Below are 24,711 nucleotides of genomic sequence, written 5' to 3'. Positions count from 1 at the left end.
AAACCTATTTGAAGAAATAATGAACGAAAACTTCCCCCACCTGATGAAAGAAATAGACTTACAAGTCCAGGAAGCACACAGAACCCCAAACAAAAGGAATCCAAAGAGGACCACACCAAGACACATCATAATTAAAATGCCAAGAGCAAAAGACAAAGAGAGAATCTTACAAGCAGCAAGAGAAAAACAGTTAGTTACCTACAAGGGAGCTCCCATACGATTATCAGCTAATTTCTCAACAGAAACCATGCAGGCCAGACGGGAGTGGCAAGAAATATTCAAAGTGATGAATAGCAGGAACCTACAACCAAGACTACTCTACCCAGCAAAGTTATCATTCAGAATTGAAGGGCAGATAAAGAGCTTCACAGATAAGAAAAAGCTAAAGGAGTTCATCACCACCAAACCAGCATTATATGAAATGCTGAAAGGTATTCTTTAAAAAGAGGAAAAAGAAGAAGAAAGATAAAAATTATGAACAACAAATACATATCTATCAACAAGTGAATCTAAAAGTCAAGTGAATTAAAAATCTGAGGAACAGAATAAACTGGTGAACTTAATAGAATCAAGCATAGAATGGGAGTGGATTGATAATTCTCAGGGGGAAAGGGGTGTCTGTGTGGGGAGTATGGGAAGAGACTGGACAAAAATCATACACCTATGGATAAGGACAGCGGGGGGGGGGGAGGTAAGGGAAGAGGGGGGGGGGTAGGAACTGGGGGGTGGGGAGATATGTGGGGAAAAAGGAGAAACAATTGTAATCTGAACAATAAAGATTCATTAAAAAAAAAAAAAAGATGGAGAGACATACAAAAAAAAAAAAAAAGTGTAAATAACCCAATAAGAGAGTGACTAGGAGAGAGGCTATTTATTTATTTAGGTAAGAGGTCAGGGAAGAGCCTCTGACATTTCAGCCCAAAGCTGAGCTGGGGGTAATATAGAGCCAGCCGTGGGCTGGGCCTTACCATGTAATGATATTGGTACAGTAGAGGAACAGAAAGAAAACCAATAGAGCTGGCAGGTGGACAACGGAGAGAGTACTGGGTCTATTTAGGAAAGTGAAGGCAGGTCCCAAATCACACAGGACCTTAAAATGTGTGGATTTTATTCTAATTGCATTGGGGAGCCATTGGAGTGTTTTTGAAGAGGATCTCATTGTTTTAAAGTGAGTCTTTTGATCTCCATTTGGAAAATAGTTGTAGGGAGCAACATGGAAGCAGAAAGACCAGTTAGGAAACTTGTAGCAATCCATGTGGGAGATGATGGTGACTTGAACCATGGAGGTGGTAATACAACTGCAGAGAAGGGGGTGGATTTGGAGTTAGAACCATCAGGGCTTGTTGATGGATTTGATGGGGATCAGGGAGAGAGGAAACAGAGGTGACTCCTCTGGCACTGCCTTAGGCACTGCCATTTGACCTGGGAGAGCCTGGGAAGGAGCATAGTGGAGGTGTGTTGAGAGCAGACTGCAGGTGGGAGAATTAGAGGTCTGTTTTACACAAGTTGCCATGGCTGTGGACGTCCAATAAACACAATATAATGTGCTCTGATAGGCTATGTTCATAGTTTTTTGGGAACATGTAAAATCTATGCTGTCTTTTGGAGGGAAGTAGAACTCAGAAATACTCTTTTGTATTCCTTTTCTCTGTATTCCCTTAGCATTCATGTGCATTCATTCCTCTGGTGTGCACTAATCTTGCTGTACTCTGATTTCTGATTTATAGTTCTGCAGTTCCCTAGATCATTGAGAGTTGAAATTTTAGCTTTTTATTTGGTTTCCATATTTCTGTCCCCTGAATCTAATATTGGGTCATCAATTACTCTGTGTATAAATTTGAGAATCGAATAAATGTGACTGTTACAGTCTGATAGTATGAACTGAAACAGTGATAGGAATGGAAGATATGAATTTGAGAGAGATTTCAGTGAAAAATCAGTAGGACTTGATGGCCAATTAGATAAGTTGAATCACTGAGAAGAACTGGGAATAATAGTAATTGTTAATAATAATAATTATATATACACTGACTGGCCAGATTATTATGATCTCTGAACGCATAATATTCTGGCCACTCAGTGTGTGTATGTATGTGAATATATATATATTAGAGGCCCAGTGCATGAATTAGTGCATGGGTGGGGTCTGGCCAGCCTGGCCAGGGGGAGGGGACATGGGCGGTTGGCCAGCCTGCCTGCTGGTCCAACTCCTGGTCGAGGGGACAATTTACATATTAGCCTTTTATTATATAGGATATACACTGAGTGGCCATATTGTTATGCGTTCAGAGATCATAATAATCTGGCCACTCGGTGTATATAGACTTGTTTTAGCCAGGCACTTTCCTAAGTGCTTTACTTATATGAATCCTCACAGCAGCTCTTTGAGGCCAGTACTGTTATCATTCCCATTTTATAGGTGAAGCCTTGGCCAGAGAAGTAACTTGCCCCTAGTCATGCAGCTAAGAAGCGGCAGAACTAGCATGATGAACATGAACAGTCTGATGCTAATGAACACACTCTTAACCACTCTGCTATGTTACTTCCCAATTGAGAATGATTGTGGTTCTCACTTGGATGTTCATGATAACAATTTGCTGCTCGCACAGTACTTTTACTTTTCTTGTATTCTCTGAGGTCTGTACAGGAACACAAGTTCCATTCATCATCCATTTAAAGATCATGGAAATGTGGAGAATATTCTGGGTGGCAGGCTAGACAAGGGTATTTCCGATATATTAATTTCTCTCCCTTTTTACTGCCTCCTAAGCTAGTGCAGGGAAAGGAGCAGCTCTAATGTGATGGTCTCTTGGCCTCTTCCTACTTTTAATTTCTAGGTTAGTCTGATGGGTAATTTTATAGAACCCCCACTTGACTATTGAGATTTCCAAACAGAAGAAGGAATATTTAATTTTATCTGCTTTAGTATACTGCTTCTTTGTCACATCTGCAAAATTTTATGATACCTTCCTATAGTACAGACAGCTCTGTGCAGGTTGGGGCAGTACAGAGAGCTCTAGGACATCGCTTGTTCGTAACATTCTAATGACCATGTGAGGGAGATATACATCCAGAAAAACCAAATAGCTACATAAGTTGTTCTGTAACTACTATATACAAAGACTCATTGAAGAAGTGATTACTGTTCGATGGAGAAGATAGAGAAAACCTCCTAGAGAATATAGAATTCCAGCTGAACCTTAGAAGTGTCTTTGTCTTTAATTAAGTGGATAAAAGGGTGAGGGCAAGGCTTACGAATAAAAGATAACAAGTTTCTGAATGTATAAAGAATGTGTGGAGTAGTTTGGAATAGCTTGTCCTTAATGGAGGGATTCTTGGAGGTGTCAAGTAGGAGATAAATTGGAGTCATGGGAAGGCACCAAATTATAAGAGCTATGAATGCTCGCCAGGCTTAGACTGTACCTTATTTCCCTGAATTAATTTGGTCTGAGGCCTATTTCAAAATAAGAAGATGGAGAATAAATATTAATTTAGTGCTTGTTTTATGGGATGTTTTATGGTTCTAGTCTCTGTACTAGCTCAATAGGGATCGCTGAGCAGCTTTATGGAAATGTAGTATTTCAGGCATATTGTGAATAAAAATCTGCATTTTAATAAGATTCCCAAGTGATTTGTATATTCACTAAAAATATTGAAAAGTACTATAGGGAGGAGTCATTTGATTCTGTTATTCTAAGTCAAATGTTTATAACTAGGAACATATTTTTCAACAGAAACTGTGTAAGAAATTGGATTTCAGCCTACCCCATAAAGGCATAAATGATTCATAATTAGAAATACTCTGTGGGATCTAATGCTAAGTTCCAAGTGAGGCAGTAACTGCTAGAATGAACAACAGAAACACAGACTTGTGTTTTGTTTAGGGAAAGGAAAAAAAGGAGGATACATCTGCCACACGGCTAAGTGCTGGATTAGACAGTGTGTGACATAAGGTTAGTGATTGGGGATCCTGATTTCGGATTACAGCTGTGTTGCCAGGAGAGATCTAAGATACTTGTAGGAAATTCTCTCTTTCTTAACATAAAGGCAGCCTTGATTCAGGAAAAGAACCAATTATTTTCCTAAATTGTACAATTTCTAAGACACTTTGTCAAATAAAAATATACAATGTGGATTAGTATGTGTAGTATGTTAAAGTGAAATATCTTGTTATTTTGCGCATGTACAAATATGTATGTGGAAACAAATCCTAGAAATGGAATTATGTGTATTACAGAAGCTATGTGTATTTATAATGTTTGTAGATTTTATTTAATTGATCTTCATTAAGTATTGTGTCATATACACTGCCACCAGTGATGTATAACAATACTACGTTATATATACAACTATTTTATCTTTGCCAATGTGAGTTAAAAAATGGTATCCAGGGTTGCTTCACTTTGTATCCCTCTAACTGGTGAGATTGAGTATCTTTAAATCTATTTAAAAGCCATGTATGTAAAGTATCCATTTTCTTTGCCACTTTTCCTTTCTTATTTATAGGAATTATTTATATACCGTATTTTCCGGCATATAAGATGACTTTTTAACCCAGGAAAATCTTCTATACGCCCAGTCGTCTTATACGCCAGAAAATACGGTATTAGAGAAGCCAGCTCTCTGTGATATGCGTAGCAAACTTTTTTGGAAAACACAGGCCTGGAGATTGACTACTTAATTTGCTGTGACCCAATATTTTCTTAGTACAGTGATTACCAAGGGGAGAGGATGGGGTATGTTTCTTTTTTTTCAATTTAATAAATCTTTATTGTTCAGATTATTACAATTGTTTCTCCTTTTCCCCCCAATAGCTCCCCTCCACCCAGTTCCCACCCCACCCTCTGCCCTTACCTCCCCGCCACTGTCCTCATCCATAGGTGTACGATTTTTGTTCAGTCTCTTCCTGCACCCCGCACACCCCTTTCTCCCTGAGAATTATCAGTCCACTCTCTTTCTATGCCCCTGATTCTATTATATTCACCAGTTTATTCTGTTCCTCAGATTTTTAGTTCACTTGATTTTTAGATTCACTTGTTGATAGATATGTATTTGTTGTTCATAATTTTTATCTTTACTTTTTTCTTCTTCCTCTTAAAGAATACCTTTCAGCATTTCATGTAATACTGGTTTGGTGGTGATGAACTCCTTTAGCTTTTTCTTATCTGTTGAAGCTCTTTATCTGACCTTCCAATCTGAATGATAACTTTGCTGGGTAGAGTAATCTTGGTTGTAGGTTCTTGTTATTCATCACTTTGAATATTTCTTGCCACTCCCGTCTGGCCTGCATAGTTTCTGTTGAGAAATCAGCTGACAATCGTATGGGTTCTCCCTTGTAGGTAATTAACTGTTTTTCTCTTGCTGCTTTTAATATTCTCTCCTTGTCTTTTGCTCTTGGCATTTTAATTATGATGTGTCTTGGTGTGGTCCTCTTTGGATTCCTTTTGTTTGGGGTTCTCTGTGCTTCCTGGACTTGAAGGCCTATTTCTTTCACCAGGTGGGGGAAGTTTTCAGTCAGTATTTCTTCAAATAGGTTTTCAGTATCTTGTTCTCTCTCTTCTTCTGGCACCCCCATAATTCTGATGTTGGTACCCTTGAAGTTGTCCCAGAGGCTTCTTACACTGTCTGCAACTTTTTGGATTCTTTTTTCATTTTGCTTTTCCGGTTGAGAGTTTTTTGCTTCTTTGTATTTCAAATCTTTGACTGATTCTTATGATCCTCTAGTCTGCTGTTGGATCTCTGTATATTATTCTTTATTTCAGTCAGTGTATGTTTAATTTCTAGTTGGTCCTTTTTCATATTCTCGAGGGTCTCGCTAAATTTATTGGCCTTTTCTAGGAAATTCTTGAAAAACCTTATAACCATGATTTTGAATTCTATATCCAGTCATTTGTTTTCCTCCATTTCTTTCATTTGTGATCTGTTTCTTTGTCTCTGCATTTTCGCTGCTTCCCTGAGTTGGTAGGGTAGCTTTGTGTGCTAGGTTTCATATATGGCCCAGTGGGTCGGCCTCCCCAGTTACCTGAGGTGGACACTCTTGGTGCACCCCTTTGTGGACTGTGTGTACAGCCTTGTTGTATTTAAGTCTTGATTGTTGCTGGTATCACTGGGAGGAATTGACCTCCAGGCCAATTGGCTGTGAGTATCAGCTGTGTCTACGCTGGGAGACCTTCTGTGCTGGAGACAGCCTTATAGGACCAGACTTGCAAAATTGCAAAAGCCTCTGTGCTCAGCTTGGATGGGGCGGAGTCTCAGGGCTGAGCAGACAGTCTTGGCTTCCCGTCAGCCCTGCCCTTGCGCGCGCGCCTCCAGACCTCTGCCTTCCGCGGCTCCCCTGAGTTTCCGCCTGACAGTCCAGATTCCCCCCCCAAGAGCGTGGGTCCCTAGGGGCTCGCCTGGAACTGGGGTTCAGTGCAGTCAGAACTGGGGTTCAGTGCAGTCAGGAGCTTCCTACTCCATTCTTCTAGGGAAAGCCTGCGGCAACCTCCACAGTCAGTCTTCTCTGCTCACACTCACGCGTGCACGCCACCAGACCCCTGCCTGCAGCGGCTTCCCCGAGTCTCCGAGTCTCCGTGTGCCTTTCTCTCTACCTTACAGTGCAGACTTCCCCTGTATTAGCCTGGGTCCATGAGGTTTTGCCTGGAACTGGGGTTCAGTGCAGTCGGAACTGGGGTTCAGTGCAGTCGGGGGCTTCCTTCCCCCTCCCGCCAGAGAAAGCCAACTCAGCCACCCTTCCTCTCTGCACGCATGTCTCCGTACCTCAGCCCTTTGCAGCTCCTCTGATTCTCTTGAGCTTTTCTCTTTCCTTCTAGTTGTAGAATTTCCACTCAGCCAGCTTTCCTGTAGTTCTGGATGATGTCCATTCTGTCTTTTAGTTGTAGTTTTGAAATTGTTGTGTGAGGCAGCAGTTCAGGTGCTTACCTATGCCGCCATCTTGGTTTTTCCTTAGTGGACTGGTTGTTTCAGGGTATGTTTCTTTTGAAAAGCATGTTCATATTGTAGTTTTATATTTGGAAAGCACACAGAAAAAGTTTTATAACATAAAATGTTATGAAGGTAAAGCTTGCTGAAATACTCTTTGCTGGTGTGACAAGGTTAAAACCAATTGAAAATGTATCTAAGAATGTGGTTAATTAAAAAAAATTATATACTGTTGTGAGAAATCACAAAGCTGTTTTAAAAAGCATGTCCTGGTATTATTCCTGTTCTTTCCACTAGGTTACCACCAAAGAACATGATTTTGGTCTAGAGGCTCCAGTTTCCGAAGCTGAAAAATACCAGAATACTCTCCAGCTAGAACAACAAGTGAGAACTCAAGATAAATTCATCTCTACACTGAAATTACAGGTTACATTTAGTTTACATATGTATTTATTTCCCTGAATTAATCTTGGCTGGGGCCTATTTTAAAATAAGAAGCCGGAGAACATTAATTCAGTGCTAGCTTATGGTTTTTATTTTATGGGTCTAAAATCACTTCATTTTTATCTTAGCCATTTTGATACACAGAGTCTGAGTCAGTGAGTGCAAACTGTGTTCCAGGTGTTTTATTAGGTGCTTTCAAGTACATAATCTTACTTCATCCCAACCTTGTGAAACAGTGTCGTTACTTCTATTTTACAGACATGGAAGCTGAAGTTCCAAGAGGTTAAAGAATTATGATACTGGACTAATGAATGGCAGAGCTAGGATTTCTCTGAATTCCCAAGTTAGTTAGGATTTGAATTCTGTACTCTGAACTCCAAGTTCAGCATTGTTTCTCTTCTGGTGCCTACTCTGTGGGGTAGCTATTAATTAAGGTCATTGAAAGAAATTGCCTCTTGAAGGAAGAAGGAGTAGACTTACTTTTCTATAATGCTCTTACTAAGTACAGCTAAAACCCTGAACATTATGTATAAAACAAGCATAGAACACTGAAAGGCGGGAAGAAGAAGGAAGACTGACTAGGGACCCCAACACACCAAGAATGACACGTTAGTGAGTTCCTAGATTTTCTTTTTGCCCCATATATTCCAGACAGAATGCTCAGAAACAACAATGGGTGCAGACAAAACAGTCTCAGAAAAGCGGTCTGTCTCTAGCCAAAGGACTAGGAAAGGGACAGCCTAGCAAGGAAGACTCCTTTTAGACAATAACTGCCTGCTCTAAGCAACACAGTGGAAAACCTATAGCCCCGTTCCTGCCCGCAAAGGCTGAGTAAAGAGCCTAGCCCGTTATCCTTGCCAGGCTGTCACAAGAAGCCCCAACTGTACCTCCTACCCTCTTCTCCCTCCCCTCCCCCTGCCAACTTCTCCATCCCCACAAGGTGGTGTCAAAGAAGAAGGCTTGTGTTGGGAACCAAGACTTTTGTGCCCACAAGGCAGTAAGGGAAGTTCCCAACCCCATTGTGTGTGAAGTACATGGGGAGCCTAGCCCCACCAGGTGGTGTGAAGTGCCTCCTTTCCTCCTTGCTGGAGTGGTGTCTGAGGAGAATATGCAGAGTTAGGGCTTTACGGTGACCCAGCATGAACAAGTCCACCACCCACAGTGGCAGTGGTGGACATGTGAGAGCAGTAACGAGGCAGCTCTGCTCTTCCTGCTGCTGTGGTTTCAGCAGAGGCCTAGTGAGGAGCCTGAACGTCCATCCCTGCCTAGCAGGAACAAGGAGCTTCACCTTCTCCAGGTGTCCATGGAAGCCTCCTGTAAAAACTGGACTTCCGCACCCCCCGCCCCGCTCCCCCTCCCCTCAGCAGAACAAAGACGTGCCCTCTTTTCTAGCTGGAACAGTGTCACAGGAAGCCCACTAAAACACAGGATCCAGAGTCTTAGAATGTCAGGTTTCAATTAAAAGAAAAAATCACTCCTTGTCCTAAGAATCAGGAAGCTCTCAATTTCAGTGAGAAAAGACAAGATATGCCAGGACCGATATGAATTAGATATTGCAATGATCTGACAAGGATTTTAAATCAGCCATCTTATAAATGCTTCAGCAAGCATTTTTTACATACCTGAGATATACAAAAGAAAATAGAAAATCTCAGCAAAGAAGTGAAAGATATAAAGAGATATAAACAAGAACCAAATGGAAATTTTAGAAGCAACCAAATTGTTCTTCAGTAAGTGAATGGATAAACTGTGGTGCATCCATAGAGTGGAATTATAAAAAGAAATGAGTTATCAAAGGAACCTTGGTGAAAAAAAGCCAATCTGAAAAGGTTACATATTCCAACCTGAAAAAGACAAAACGTTTAGACCTTGGAGGGAGAGAGTGATGAATGGAGCGCAGGTGATTTTTAGGGCAGTGAAACTATTCTGTATGATGCAGTAATGATGGTTACATGTCAGTATACATTTGTCAGAACCCATAGAATCTACAACCCAAAGAATGAACCCTAATGTAAACTATGGACTTTAGTTAATCATAAGGTATCAATGTTGTTTCATCACTTGTAACAAATGTAGCACACTGTTACAATATGTAAAACAAAGGGGGAAAAATGTGTTTGTATGTTTGGGGGTGGGAAAACAAAAGGTCTGTGGGAAATCTCTGTAATTCCTGATCTAAAAAATAAAATTTATTAAAAATGTACAGAAGGGAATGTTTGTAAATCATATATCACATAAGGGATTAATAACGAGAATATATAGAGAACTACAACTCATCAGCAACGACAAATCCAATTCAAAAATGGATAACGGACTTCAGTAGACATTTCTCCAAAGAGGATCTACAAATGGCCAATAAGCATATGAAAATATCACCAACCATTAAGGAAATGCAAAACCACAATGAGATATTTCTTTACACCCATTAGGATAGCTATTATAAAAAATAAAACCAACCAAAAAAACAAAAAACAGAAAATTACAAGTATTGGTGAGGAGCGGAGAAATTGGAGCCCTGTATGGTTGCTGGTGGGAAAGTAAAAATGATGCAGCCATGTTGAAAAAATTTAGCAGCTGCTCAAAAAGTTAAATATAGAATTATAGTATATCCCCAGCTATTCTACTCCTAAGTGTATCCCCAAAAGATTAAACGCAGGCCCTCAAACAGATACTTGGACACCAGTGTTTATAGCAGCAGCATTCACAATAGCACAAAGGTAGAAACAACCCAGATATTCATCAGCAGATGAATGAAGAAACAAACTGGTATGTACATACAATGTAATATTATTCACCCTTGAAAAAGAATGAAATTCTGATACAAGCTACAACATGGATGAGCCTTGAAAACATGCTAAGTGAAATAAGGCAGGCACAGAAGGACAAATATTGTACAATCCACTTACATAAGGTACCTAGAATAGGAAAATTCATAGAGTTTTTGTTTAATGGGTACAGTGTTTCTATTTGGGATGATGGAAAAGTTCTGGAAATGGATATGGAATGGTTGTACAACGTAATGAATATACTTAATGCCACTGAATTTTACACATAAAAATAGTTACAATGCTAAATGTTTGGTATGTCTATTTCATCACAACAAAAATAGTTAAAACAAATGTAGTAACTGAATTAAAAATTCAATGTTCTCAAATATATAGGGAGAGAGGAATGAATCAGTGAACATGAGAACAGAAAAATAGAAATTACCTGAACAATAGAGAAAAAATAGATTGAAAAAATGAACAGAGGTTTAGTACAGGTAGAACCATAACAAACGATACAACATTTGGATACTTGGAGTCCAGCAAGAGAGGCAGGAAAGGGAGAGGCTGAAAAATTATTTGAAGGAATAATGGCAAAATAGTCCCCAAATTTGGTAAAAGACATAAGACAGATTAAAGAAGGTGAGTGAATGCCTACAGGGATTCTCCCAAAGAAATCCATGCCAAGACTCTTTTTATTTAAACTTGTGAAAACTAAAGACCACAAAAGTTCCTGAAATAAACCAGAGAATTCATTACTCAGAGGGGACGTCTGTTCAAATTACAGCAGATCTGCAATCATGGGCGTCAGAGGAAGTGGCACAACATTTTTCAGGTGCTGGAGAAAAGAACTGTCAATTCAGTATTCTGTATGAAGGGAAAACCAAGACATTCTCAGAGGAAGAAAACTAAAAGAATTGGTTGCCAGCAAAGAATAGCAAAAGGAATTTCTCTATGATGAAGGAGATAAAAGAAGGAAACTTAGAAGGGTAGAAAGAAAGAAAGGACAACATTTAGAGCAAAAATATGAATAAATGTAATTTTTTTTCTAGTTTTTTATGTTTCAAATATAGTTCTCAGTGCATGTAGAGGATAATATTTAAGACAGTTATTAATAGAGGAGGATAAAGGAACATAAAGGGAGGTAAGGTTTTTACACTTCACTCAAACTGGTAAAATGTAGGCTGCGATAAGTTGTGAATGTATAGGGCAGCCATTAAAAAGTTATACAGCCCAGGCTGGTGTGGCTCAGTTGTTTGGGTATCATCTTGTGCACAAAACAGTGAACAAAAAAGCCACACTTGAATTATAACAAAAGTAATTTTATTAAGTACATATAGCCTATACCTAATTAAAAGATGGGAACTGACAGAGTGGGTTAAAAAACATGACCTAGCTTTATGCAGTCTACAAAAAATTCCCTTTCAGGATATAGCAAAGTTGAAAGGTTGAAAGACACACAGACCTGAAATGAAGAAATAAAATTGTCCATGTTTGTAGATCACATGATCTTCTACTTTGAAAATCTCATAAATATACAGTACAAAAGCCAGAACTAATAAATGATTTTAGCAAGGTCAGAATACAAGACAAGCATATTAATTACATTTCTGTATATTTCTATATATAACATGTGGCAATCAAAATTAAAAATGCATTACTATCTATAGTTACTCAAATAGGAAATGGAATGATTAGATGTAAATCTAATAAAAAAGCTATGAGTTTGTGTTCTGAAAAGACAAAATGCTAATGAAATCGAAGATCTAAACAAATGGAAAGACATATGTTCATGGATTGAAAGCCTCAATATAGTAAAGATGTCAGTTCTGTCCAAATCAATCTATTGGTTTAATGCAATGTCTATCCAAGTTGTTAATCAGCAATAAAAAGGAATCTTTTGATCCAAGTTGTTTTATTTATTTAACATTCTCAAATTCCAGCAAAAACAATTTGGAAAAAACAAAGTCATTCCTTTTTTTTTTCTTTATTGATGAAGGTATTACATATGTGTCCTTATCTTCCTTTACCCCCCCCCCCCCCCACACACACACACACACCCACTCATGCCCTCACCTCTCTGGTGTCTGTGTCCATTGGTTATGCTTATATGCATACATACAAGTCCTTTGGTTAATCTCTCCCTCTTACCCCCAACCTCCCCTACCTTCCCTCTGAGGTTTGACGGTCTGATCGAGGCTTATCTGTCTCTGGATCTATTTTTATTCATCATTTTTGTTGTTCATTATATTCCACAAAGGAGTGACATCATATGATATTTATCTTTCTATGACTGGCTTATTTTGCTTAGCATAATGCTTTCCAGTTCCATCCATGCTGTTGCAAATGGTAAGAATTCCTTCTTTATTACTGCAGCATAGTATTCCATTGTATAGATGTACCACAGGTTTTTAATCCACTCATTTGCTGATATGCATTTAGGCTGTTTCCAAATCTTAGCTATTATAAATTGTGCTGCTATAAACATAGGGGTGCATATATCCTTTCTGACTGATGTTTCTGATTTCTTGGGATATATTCCTAGAAGTGGGATCACTGGGTCAAATGGGAGTTCCATTTTTAGTTTTTTGAGGAAACTCCATACTGTTCTCCACAGTGGCTGCACCAGTCTGCATTCCCACCAGCAGTGCACAAGGGTTCCTTTTTCTCTGCATCCTCGCCAGCACTTGTCATTTGTTGATTTGTTGATGATAGCCATTCTGACAGGTGTGAGATGGTACCGCACTGTCGTTTTGATTTGCATCTCTCGGATGATTAGTGACTTTGAGCATGTTTTCATATGTCTCTTCGCCTTCCTTATGTCCTTTTTCAAAAAGTATCTATTTAGGTCCATTGCCCATTTTTTGATTGTGTTGTTTATCTTCCTTTTGTTAAGTTGTATGAGTTCCCTGTAAATGTTGGAGATTAAACGCTTATCGGTGATAACATTGGCAAATATGTTCTCCCATACAGTGGGCTTTCTTGTTGTTTTGTTGATGGTTTCTTTTGCTGTACAGAAGCTTTTTTATTTTTATGTAGTCCCATTTGTTTATTTTCTCTTTAGTTTCCATTGCCCTAGGAGCTGTATCAATGAAGATATTGCTTCGGCATATGTCTGAGATTTTGCTGCCCGTGGATTCCTCTAATATTTTTATGGTTTCCCATCTGATGTTTAAGTCCTTTATCCATTTTGAGTTTATTTTTGTGTATGGTGAAAGTTGGTGGTCTAGTTTCATTTTTTTGCATGTATCTGTCCAGTTTTCGCAACACCATTTATTGAAGACTGTCTTGACTCCATTGTATGTTCTTGCCTCCTTTGTCAAATATTAATTGAGCATAGTGGTTTGGGTTGATTTCTGGGTTCTCTATTCTATTCCATTGGTCTATATGTCTGTTCTTGTGCCAATACCATGCTGTTTTGAGAATAGTGGTTTGTAATACAGCTTGATATCTGGTATTGAGATACCTCCTATTTTGTTCTTCTTTCTCAGGATCGCTGCAGTTATTCGGGGTCTTTTTTTATTCCAGATGAATTTTTGGAGAGTTTTTCCTAGGTCTGTGAAATATGCCATTGGTATTTAAAATATATTGCTTTGGGTAGTATGGACATTTTAATGATGTTGATTCTACTAATCCATGAACACGGTATGTTCTTCCATCTGTTTATGTCTTTATCTCTTTTTTCAGTGTCCTGTAGTTTTTCAAGTACTGGTCTTTTACCTCCTTAGTTAAGTTTAATCCTAGGTATTTTACTTTTTTTGATTCAATGGTAAATGGGATTGTTCTTTAATCTCTCTTTCTGTAAGTTCACTATCCTATATAATAAAAGCCTAGGTGGCATCATGCCCTCGCACGACACCCTTGTGCGACATTGTCACAAGATGGCCGCCACAAGATGGCCACATGCACAGTGGAGGCGGGGCCAGGTGGCCATTTAGCACGGTGAAGCCTGGGGGTCCCGTGGCTCTGCGCAGCATGGAGGAGGCGGGTCCTGGTGGAGGAGGTGGGTCGCAGCAGGGGAGGGCAATTGTGGGCTATCAGGCTGGCAGCGCAGGGCAATTGTGGGCAATCAGGCTGGCAGAGCAGGGCAGTTGTGGGTGATCAGGCTGGCAGGGGAGGGCAGTTGTGGGCATTCAGGCCATCAGGGGAAGGCAGTTGTGGGTGATCAGGCTGGCAGGGGAGGGCAGTTGTGGGCAATCAGGCTGGCAGGGGAGGGCAGTTGAGGGTGATCAGGCTGGCAGGGGAGGGCAGTTATGGGTGATCAGTCTGGCAGGGGAGTGGTTAGGGGGCGATCAGGCTGGCAGGCAGGTGAGTGGTTAGGAGCCAACGGTCCTGGATTGTGAGAGGGATGTCAGACTGCCGGTTTAGGGTTGGACATCCCCCAAGGGGTTCCAGATTGGAGAGGGTATAGGCTGGGTTGAGGGACACCCTCCTCCCCTCCCACCCTCCCCCCCCCCCCCCCCCCCGCTCTCTGTGCATGAATTTCGTGCACCGGACCTCTATTGGTGTATAAAAATGCCATAGATTTCTTGGCATTAATTTTGTATCCTGCTACATTGCAGAATTCATTTATTAAGTCTGATAATTTTTTTATGGAGTCTTTAGGGTTTTCTATGTACAGTATCATGTCATCTGCAAATAATAACAAGTTTGTCTTTTTTTCCCATTTGGATATCTTTTATTTCTTTTTCTTGTCTAATTGCTATGGCTAGCACTTCCAGTACTATGTCGAACAGGAGTGGGCATCCCTGTCTCGTTCCTGTTCTTAGGTGAAATGGTTTTAGTTTTTGCCCATTGAGTACGATGTTGGCTGTAGGTTTGTCATATAAGACTTTTATTATGTTGAGGTATGATCCCTCTATTCCCATTTTCCTGAGGGATTTTATCAAGAAAGGGTGTTGGATTTTGTCAGATGCTTTTTCTGCATCAATTGATATGACTATGTGATTTTCAGCTCTCAATTTGTTTATGTGATATATCACATTTATTGATTTGTGGATATTGTACCATCCTTGCAACCCCAGGATAAATCCTACTTGATCATGGTATATCATCTTTCTGATGTACTGCTGGATCTGATTTGCTAGAATTTTCTTGAGGATTTTGGCATCTATGTTCATGAGGGATATTGGCCTGTAATTCTCTTTCATTGTGTTGTCTTTATCTGGTTTTGGTATTAGGGTGATGCTGGCTTCATAGAATGAGCTTGGAAACATTCCTTCCTCTTGAATTTTTTGGAATAGTCTGAGAAGGATAGGTTTTAGTTCTTCCTTGAATGTTTGGTAAAACTCCCCCGTGAAGCCATCTGGCCCCGGGCTTTTGTTTGCTGGAAGGTTTTTGATGACTTGCTTCAATTTCCTCCATAGTTACCGGCCTATTGAGATTTTTATATTCTTCCTGATTGAGTTTTGGAAGGTTGTATTTTTCTAGGAATTAAAGTCATTCTTCTTGATTCCATAACTTAATATGTAGCCATAGCGATAAAGACTATGGTATTGTTAGAAGATAGACACATACATCAATTATACAGAATAGAGAATACAGAAATAGCCTGCATAAGTATAGCGAAATGATTTTTGAAAGAATGGTGAGCAAAGAGAGTCTTTTCAACAAATGCTGCTGTAGCAATTGGATATCTTTTAGGGAAAGAAAATAAGCCTAGTTCTAAACCTTGTACCATATACAAAAATTAACTCAAAATTGACGATAGAGTTAAATGTAAAATTTAAAACTAGGTAGAGGTAACACAGGAGAAAATATTCAGGACCTTGGGCTTGGTGAAAAAATGATACCAAAAGCATGATTCATAAAGTAAATTTAAAAAGATAGTTTTAACTTCATAAAATTTAAGTCCTTTGTTCTATGAAAGACCCTGTTAAAGAATGAAAAGATAAGCTATGACACATATTTCTGCCAAAGGAATCATATCTATAACACATGAAAAATTCATCAAAACTCAACAGTAAAAAGCAAATAATCCAATTAGAATATAAGCAAAAGACATGAACAGGTATTTCACAGAAGGATATATGGTTGACAAACACAAAAATATATTTATCCATTTAAACATCAGGGAAATGCATATTAAGACCATGATGAAATAATGTACACCTATAAGAACAGCTGAAATGAAAAATAGTGACAGGACTAAATGCTGGCTAAGATGAGGAGAAACTGAATCACTCATACACTCCCAGTGGGAATGAGAAATGGTACAGCCACTCTGGGAAAATAAGCCTACATTAACCATACAACCTAAAATGAAAACTTATGTCCACTCAAGAACCTCTATTCAATTGTTCATAGCAGCCTTATTTGATATCACCCAAAACTAGAAACAACTACAATTTCCCTTAATTGGTAAATGAGTAAACTTTCATAAGCCATATTATGGAATATTAATTATCAGTAAAAAGGAATCTATTGATCCAAGTTGTTAACTTGGATAGATCTCAAGAGCATTGAGCTGAGAGAAAAAGCCAATATCAAAAGATCACATACTGATCTGTATCACATGGTTTTATTTATATAACATTCTCAAAATGATGAAATTATAGAGATTAGTGGTTGCTAAGAGATAAGGATGTCTACAAACAATTAAGCCAACCATGCTCTTTTCCCCATGGGAGCCCAGTGTGCAATGATTGTTGTTGCTTATATGGGTTGCCCTAAAGGACCTTGGAGACAACCCTTTCCATTGGACACTCATGTCTGACATCATGCTGTTCCCAATCTATCTGGATGCTTTTGGAAAGCCCCAGGCCACAGTGGCCAGGGTCCATATTGGCCAAGTCATCATCTCCTTCTACACCAAGCTGCAGAAAAGGACCATGTTAATGAGGCCTTGTACAGGGGCAGGTTCAAGTTCCCTGGCCACCAGAAGATTCACATCTCCAAGAAGAAGGCTTCACTGAGTTTAATCGGATGAATTTGAAGGTATGGAGGCTGAAAAGTGGCTTATCCCAGATGACTGTGGAATCAAATACATCCATAATCATGGCCCCCTGGACAAATAGCTTCAGGCTGACCCCTCTTTACATCCACCAATAATTCCTATTTCCTGTCCCCCAAATGATAAAGATGTGGAGGGAGAGGATGTGACTTTAAAGGTGTTACAGGAGGGTGATCTTTGAAGTGATGGAATAGTTCTATAGCTTGTTGAGGTGGTAGTTACAACAATATACACAGGATAAGACCATATAGAACAATATGCACACATTATACCAATGTAAAATCTCTGGGTTTGACATTGTCTTATAATTAAGATGTAACCTTTGGGAGAAACTGGGTTAAGGGCACATAAGATCTCTCTGTACATGTTTGCAACTTCCTGTTCTTCAGTTATCCTAATATATAAAGAGCCAGGGCCCGTAGCATCCAAAACAACCGAACGGATGACCGGATGCCAGGCTTCTTGTGCAGCAGGCTCAGGTGGGCGGGGACTGGCAAGTGGGCTGAACTGCTGACCTCTCGGTCCCTCCTGGGTCGCAGGTGGCGTGGCGACCCAGCACTGACTGCCGCCACTAAGACGGGTGTGATGTGATTGGTTGGGGGGGGGGCCCTGCCATCGCCCCACAATCGCCCCACAGATGGAGGCCCAGGCCACTAGCTGGGGGGCTCTGTGATCACCCCAAAGAGGGAGGCCCAAGCTACCCGGCCAGTGGCAGTGGGCGGGGCCTCCATCTGCAGGACGATCAATTATGGGGCTCCTGGACTGCAAGAGGGCACAGGCCGGGCTGAAGGACCCCGCCCCCCAAGTGCATGAATTTCGTGCACCGGGCCTCTAGTCTTAAAATAAAAGGGTTTATTTGTATGTTTAGAAAAACTACTTTTTGGAATACCTATAATCTACCAGAAATTTTACTTGAACTTTATTTTTATTTTTTTAATAAATCTTTATTGTTCAGATTATTACAGTTGTTCCTCTTTTTTACCCCCTTAGCTCCCCTCCACCCGGTTCCCACCCTACCATCTGCCCTTACCCCCACACCCACTCTTCCTCATCCATAGGTGTATGATTTTTGTTCAGTCTCTTCCCATACCCCCACACCCCCTGCCCCTGAGAATTGTCAGTCCACTCCCTTTCTATGCCCCTGATTCTATTATATTCACCAGTTTATTCTGTTCATCAGATTTTTTATTCACTTGCTTTTTAGATTCACTTGTTGATAGATATATATTTGTTGTCACTTTGTTGTTCATTATTTTTATCTTTACTTTTTTCTTCTTCTTCCTCTTCTTAAAGAATACCCTTCAGCATTTCATATAATACCGGTTTGGCAGTGATGAACTCCTTTAGCTTTTTCTTATCTGTGAAGCTCTTTATCTGACCTTCAGTTCTAAATGATAGCTTTGCTGGGTAGAGTAATCTTGGTTGTAGGTTTTTGCTATTCATCACTTTGAATATTTCTTGCCACTCCCTTCTGGCCTGCATAGTATCTGTTGAGAAATCAGCTGACAATCATATGGGTGCTCCCTTGTAGGTAACTGTTTTTCTCTTGCTGCTTTTAATATTCTCTCCTTGTCTTTTGATTTTGGCATTTTAATTATGATGTGTCTTGGTGTGGTCCTCTTTGGATTCCTTTTGTTTGGGGTTCTCTGCACTTCCTGGACTTGTAGGTCTATTTTTTTCACCAGGTGGGGGAAATTTTCAGTCATTATTTCTTCAAATAGTTTTTCAATATCTTGCTCTCTCTCTTTTTCTGGCACCCCCATAATTTGGATGTTGGTATGCTTGAAGTTGTCCCAGAGGCTCCTTGCACTATCTTCATATTTTTGGATTCTTTTTTATTTTTGCTTTTCTGGTTGGGTGTTTTTTGCTTCTTCGTATTTCAAATCTTTGACTTGATTCTTGTGATCCTCTAGTCTGCTGTTGGGTCTCTGTATATTATTCTTTATTTCAGTCAGTGTATGCTTAATTTCTAGTTGGTACTTTTTCATATCCTTAGGGTCTCACTACATTTCTCGGAGGTTTCTAGAAGATTCTTGAGTAACCTTATAACAGTGGTTTTGAACTCTATATCCAGTCGTTTGCTTTCCTCCATTTCTTTCATTTGTGACATGTTTCTTTGTCTCCACATTTTGACTGCTTCCCTGTTTTGATAGAGTGGCTTTGTGTGTGTGCTAGGTGTCCTATAGGGCCCAGTGGCTCAGCCTCCCTAATTACCTGGGGTGAACACTCTTGGTGCAACCTTTTGTGGGCTGTGTGCACAGTCTTGTTGTAGTTAAGCCTTGATTGCTGTTGGTATTACTGAGAGGAATTGACCACCAGGCCAATTGGCTGTGAGGATCAGTTGTGTCTATGTTGGGAGAACTTCTGTGCTGGAGACACCCTTATGGGGCAGGACTTGCTTCAGTGGGGCTTTGGCGCTCACTGAGTCTGCCCCCTGACTCTGTCTCTTATGGATGTGAAGAGTTGTAATCTGGATGGTCTCACTCTGACCACTGGGTACACTGGCTCTTGGATCTCCAAGGAGGTACAAAGTCAACCACTGCCTGAGGCCACCCAGCAGGAGCTACAGAGAGATCTGCAGATTCCTCCGCTTTGTTTGGGCTTTGGAGGTGCCCAGATGAGGCCCAGCTGTGAAGCAATGCAAGCTGCTGTCCAGCTTTGGACCTTCTCTTGGAGGCTCTGGGGCTCTCTTACCCAGCTGCAGTTCATTAGGTAATTTTAGACTGCAAAATGTCAGGCCATTCATATGCAAAAGCCTCTGCACACAGCTTGGGTGGGGTTGTAAATTGGGTAGGGTGGGTCTCAGAGAATCACCAGGGCAGAGCAAACAGCAATGGCTGTCCATCAGCCCTGTCCCAAAGAGGTCCTTGGGCCTCTGTGTCCTGCGGTATTGTGCAGGAACAATGCTCGCTGCAAACATCTCTGAGAGAAAACCGCCATCATGTTCCTGATGCCAGAGAGTCCATTTTCTCCCCATATGAGTCTAGGTCCCCAGATTCTCACCCGGAACTGGAGTTCAGAGCAATCAGGAGCTTGTATCTCCCTCCCGATTGAAAAAGACAACAGCGTACTCAGTTGCCAGCCTGTTTTTGAGTGCCTCCGTACCTCCGCACTTCACTTCCATACCTCCGCACCTCCTCCCAGTCTCAGTGTGCTTTTCTCTTCCCTTCTAGTTGTATAAATTCCACTCAGCCAGCCTTCCTGTGGTTTGGAATGATATCCGTTTTGTCTTTTAGTTGTAGTTTTGAAGTGGTTGTGCAAGGCAGAAAGTTCATGTATTTACCTATGCCGCCATCTTGGTTCCTCTACTTGAATTTTAATATTTCTTTATATACATCCCAGCAAATTGTAGATATTGTCTCCATTTAACAGATAAGACTCAAGAGGCTTCTATTTATTTTTTTCTGAAGTCAGAATGTACTTCTTAGGATCAAGAAAATATGGTAATTGCCTGATATTAAGTTACTGATAAAAGGCTACAGTGGAATTTAAATCTGCCTATCTTAGTCCAAAGCCCACATTCTTTCTACTGCTCTAAACTGCCTCTTTCAAAGTATTTGTGTCTTGGAAATGTATGAAAGTAGAGCTTGATGTCAGAGGAGAGGGAAGAGTTCGTGCATTTATAATTCATTTGTTTTATTTATTCATTTAACAATAACTTGTTATGTGCTAAAAATATAATGATACAAAAGTGAGAATTATGTTGAATAAGAAATTAGAGACACAGTCCACTTAAAGTTGCTTATAATTTAGTGGAAGGAACAGGGAAATAAAAATAATGATTATAATATATCTTATAAAATGCTAAGATAAAACTAAAAGGCTTTATGGAAGCACAGAGAGGAGAAGCATTTAATCTCTCCTGGTGCAGTGGATGGTTAGTCAGCATCTATAGTGTGCTCTAGTCACTCAGAAGTCATGAACAAAGACAAAAAGATACGTAGAATAGATAAATTGAAGTTCATCTGTTTATTTACCCTACATCCCATAGTTTAAAAATACTAATAATGAAAGTAGCAATAAGAATAGGGGGAAATAAACCATGAAAGCGTGAGATGAGAATAGCAAACAGATTCATTGCACGGACTTCTGTAGTAGTGCTCCAGATTGGCTTTGCACTTCTAAGACGCAAAGGTGGAAAGGAAGTTGCCTTTGTGGACTGTAAATAATTCACAATCCACAGAGTAGGAACAAACCGGGTATCCAGAAGAACTACATGTTTTTCTGAAATATCCAAAAGAACTAACAGTTTTCCCTGAGGATTCTCATAAGAAAACATTCAGTGACAGTATATCACATTTTCAATAATTTCCTTAATATAGGTTTTAAAATGAGTTTAGTGAGATTGTTTCCCGAGTGTGTCTGAATCTTAGGTCTGTATAGGGGATGGTGGATACGCCAGACAGGTCTATAGGGCTGGGATCACAAATGGCATTCTTTCATCTTATTCATTCTCAAAGTGACGAAGCACCCTAGGTAACAGGAGTTACCTCAAATTTTCATTTTCAAAGAATTTTTAGCTGTGTATAGAAGAAGGCCAAAAGAGAATAGAGTAGGATGTATTGCTAAAAATTCAGGGCGGTGTGATAAGACTTAGCTAAGGAGATATGTGCATTTGCAGTTTCCTCTATTTTTTTTTTTATTCTTCACATTTTTCTTATTTCCTGGATTTGATAATTCAAACTCTTTACCTCTAAATCTGACAAGTTAGTGTGTGCTTTACAAAATGCCAAAGGGAGCCCGGCTGGTGTGGCTCAGTGGTTGAGGGTCGACCTATGAACCAGGAGGTCACAGTTCAGTTCCCAGTCAGGGTACATGCCTGGGTTGTAGGCTCGATTTTATGGTCCTTCTAGGTATGTATTGAGTATAATAAGTGCCATTGTAGTATAAATATAACTCATAATGTTTAGGATGCTTTTTTATATAGTGACGAATTAAAGATAAAGTTTATGTTTTTAAAGAGAACTGTTGATTTTTGTGGATTAGAAAGAACTATCTCTATAGTTATTTGAAAAGGGAAAGGTCAGAGCAAGAATGTTAGAACTAAGAATTAGATGAGGGATTTAGCGATTTTAGATGCTCCTTAAAGACTATCTGATTAATGGTCTTTTTTACTTTTTTCATTTGTCATTTCACACATTCCAGGGTGTACTAAACAGTGCCTTAAATATGTAGGTATTCAATAAATATTGTTAAATATATAATGAGAGTCAAATATTATGGGAAAGGATCTTTGTGCCACTACTTTATCTCATAAATATGTCTTTAGTGGCACTTAACATATTGTATTTGTATTTTCTCAAGTGAAAAGTTCTCTGAGGGCAGGTACCTAACCTAGCTTTGTTTATTTGGAATTTAACAGAGCTCCCAACATATAATCTTGCCCACTGGGTCTAATATATGCATTTTCCCCTTTAAAGGCATTTGGACACCTTCATGATAGAAAGGCCCTTTTCTTCATCTCTTGATGGTTTGATAGTGGGCTGGGAAGGAAAGCTATGGTCCTCTGTATTAATCAGCAAATACTTGATTGATCTGGTATTTAGCTTAGTCGAGTAAGTTATTGATATGTTCAAAAGGAATTTTCTAAAGAATTAGCATGTTTTTATAATAATAAACAAATTTAATTATAAAGAATGCTATTGATTATATTAATTATTACAATTAAATAATTTTAATACTGGTTTCTTTTTTGCAGATATAAATATTTGGCAATTTTTCTAATAGTTTGGTTAAAAATCAATAGTAATTAAGTTCTTTTTTATTAAACTGTAAATTGTCTTGAAAGATACAGATCTTAACCTTTTGATTTTTATTTGTACTAGAGGCCTGGTGCACAAAATTCATGCACTTGGGGGAGGGGGTGTTCCTCAGCCTGGCCTGCACCCTCTCACAATCCGGGAGCCCTCGGGGGATATCCGACTGACAGCTTAGATATCCTTAGCGCTGCTGCGGAGGCGGGAGAGGTCCCTGCTACCACCACTGCGCTTACTAGCTGTGAGCTTGGCTTCTGGCTGAGTGGCGCTCCCCCTGTGGGAGCACACTGACCACCTGAGGGCAGCTCCTGCATTGAGCATCTGCTCCTTGGTGGTCAGTGTGTATCATAGCAACCAGTTGTTCTGCCATTTGGTCGATTTGCATATTAGCCTTTTATTATATAGCACTAGAGGCCCAGTGCATGAAATTCGTGCATGGGGGGGGATTTCCCTCAGCCCAGCCTGCATCCTCTCCAATCTGGGATCCCTCTTACAATCCAGGACAGCTGGCTCCCAACTGTTCACCTGCCTGTCTTCCTGATTGCCCCTAACTGCTTCTGCTTGCCAGCCTGATCACCCTCTAACCACTCTCCTGCCAGCCTGATTGATGCCTAACTGCTCCCCTGCCAGCCTTTTTGCCCCTAACTGCCCTCCCCTGCAGGACTGGTCACTCCTAACTGCCCTCCACTGCAGGCCTGATCACCCCTAACTGCCCTTCCCTGCAGGCCTGGTCCCCCCAACTGCTCTCCCCTGCAGGCCTGGGTCACCACCAACTACCCTCCCCTGCAGGCCCGGTCACCCCCAACTTTCCTCTTCTGCCGGCCTGGTCACCCCTAACTGCCCTCCCCTGCAGGCTTGATCGCCCACAACTGCCCTCCCTTGCAGGCTTGGTCTCTCCCAACTGCCCTCCCTTGCTGGCCATCTTGTGGTGGCCATCTTGTGTCCACATGGGGTCAGTCATCTTTGACCACATGGGGGCAGCCATCTTGTGTGTTGGAGTGACAGTCAATTTGCATATTATTCTTTGATTTCATAGGATAGAGGCCTGGTGCATGGGTGGGGGCCAGCTGGTTTGCCCTTAAGGGTGTCCCAGATCAGGGTGGGGGTTTCCTTGGGGCATGAGGTGGCCTGGGCGAGGGGCCTGTGGTGGTTTGCAGGCCTGCCATGCCCCCCGGTGAGCCAAGTGGAGGCCCTGGTATATGGGATTTATTTATATTCTATAATTGAAACTTTGTAGCCTTGAGTGGAGGCCTGGGCCCGCCAGGGTGTGCGGAAAGCTTGGCTTCCTCCATTGCCAGGAAAACCCAAGCCTCCTGCTCTCTCTGTGGCTGCAGCCATCTTGGTTGGGTTAATTTGCATACCCGCTCCTGATTGGCTGGTGGGCGTGGCTTCTGGGTGTGGTGGAGGTACGGTCAATTTGCATATTACCTTTTTATTAGATAGGCTATTTTTTCAGATAAGGAAAGTATTCACATGGCACAAAATTCATAAAGTAAAGTAAGATACATAATTTGGTCTCCTTGCCAGGGAAGCAAACCTACCTTTCTGATTCCAGTCATCTAGTTGTTCTACTCAAAGGCAAGCCAAGGACATATTTTAATGTGATTATTTTCTTTCTAATTATACAGATTGAAGATCTCAAGCAGATAAATCATGCCTTGAAAGAATATGTTAGAAACCTCGTGAATAGTAAGGAGGTGGTAAGCAATCAAATAGACAATTTAACCAGCCACAATGAGCATCTTTGTAAAGAATTGATTAAAATTGACCAACTAGCAAAGCAATTGGAAAAACAGAAAAATTTTGTGGTGGATACTGCCGACAAGGAACTTGAAGAAGCCAAGGTATTAGACTTACCACTGATGGGATTTTT

At 40.4% G+C, this 24,711-nt stretch overlaps 1 protein-coding gene and 1 non-coding gene across 5 annotated transcripts in view; both read left to right on the top strand.

The window, feature by feature from the left end:
• The window catches only part of LOC103299684 (testis-specific gene 10 protein-like), a 141,718-nt gene that overhangs the window by 5,743 nt on the left and 111,264 nt on the right, over nt 1-24,711 (top strand). For all 4 annotated transcript variants that reach the window (XM_054728455.1, XM_054728453.1, XM_054728451.1 and 1 more), the window contains exons 2-3: nt 7,219-7,347; nt 24,467-24,682. The gene's annotated coding sequence lies outside the window, so the exon portion shown is untranslated. The remainder of the gene's footprint in view (nt 1-7,218; nt 7,348-24,466; nt 24,683-24,711) is intronic.
• LOC114228068 (small nucleolar RNA SNORA70) lies at nt 16,718-16,820 on the top strand. The gene has a single exon (XR_003614151.2). It is a non-coding gene; the product is annotated as a small nucleolar RNA SNORA70 (small nucleolar RNA).

The sequence above is a fragment of the Eptesicus fuscus genome, chromosome 16 (genome assembly GCF_027574615.1).
Source record: "Eptesicus fuscus isolate TK198812 chromosome 16, DD_ASM_mEF_20220401, whole genome shotgun sequence".
In the NCBI taxonomy this organism is placed as follows: Eukaryota; Metazoa; Chordata; class Mammalia; order Chiroptera; family Vespertilionidae; genus Eptesicus; species Eptesicus fuscus.
This window is presented reverse-complemented; position numbering and strand designations above follow the sequence as displayed.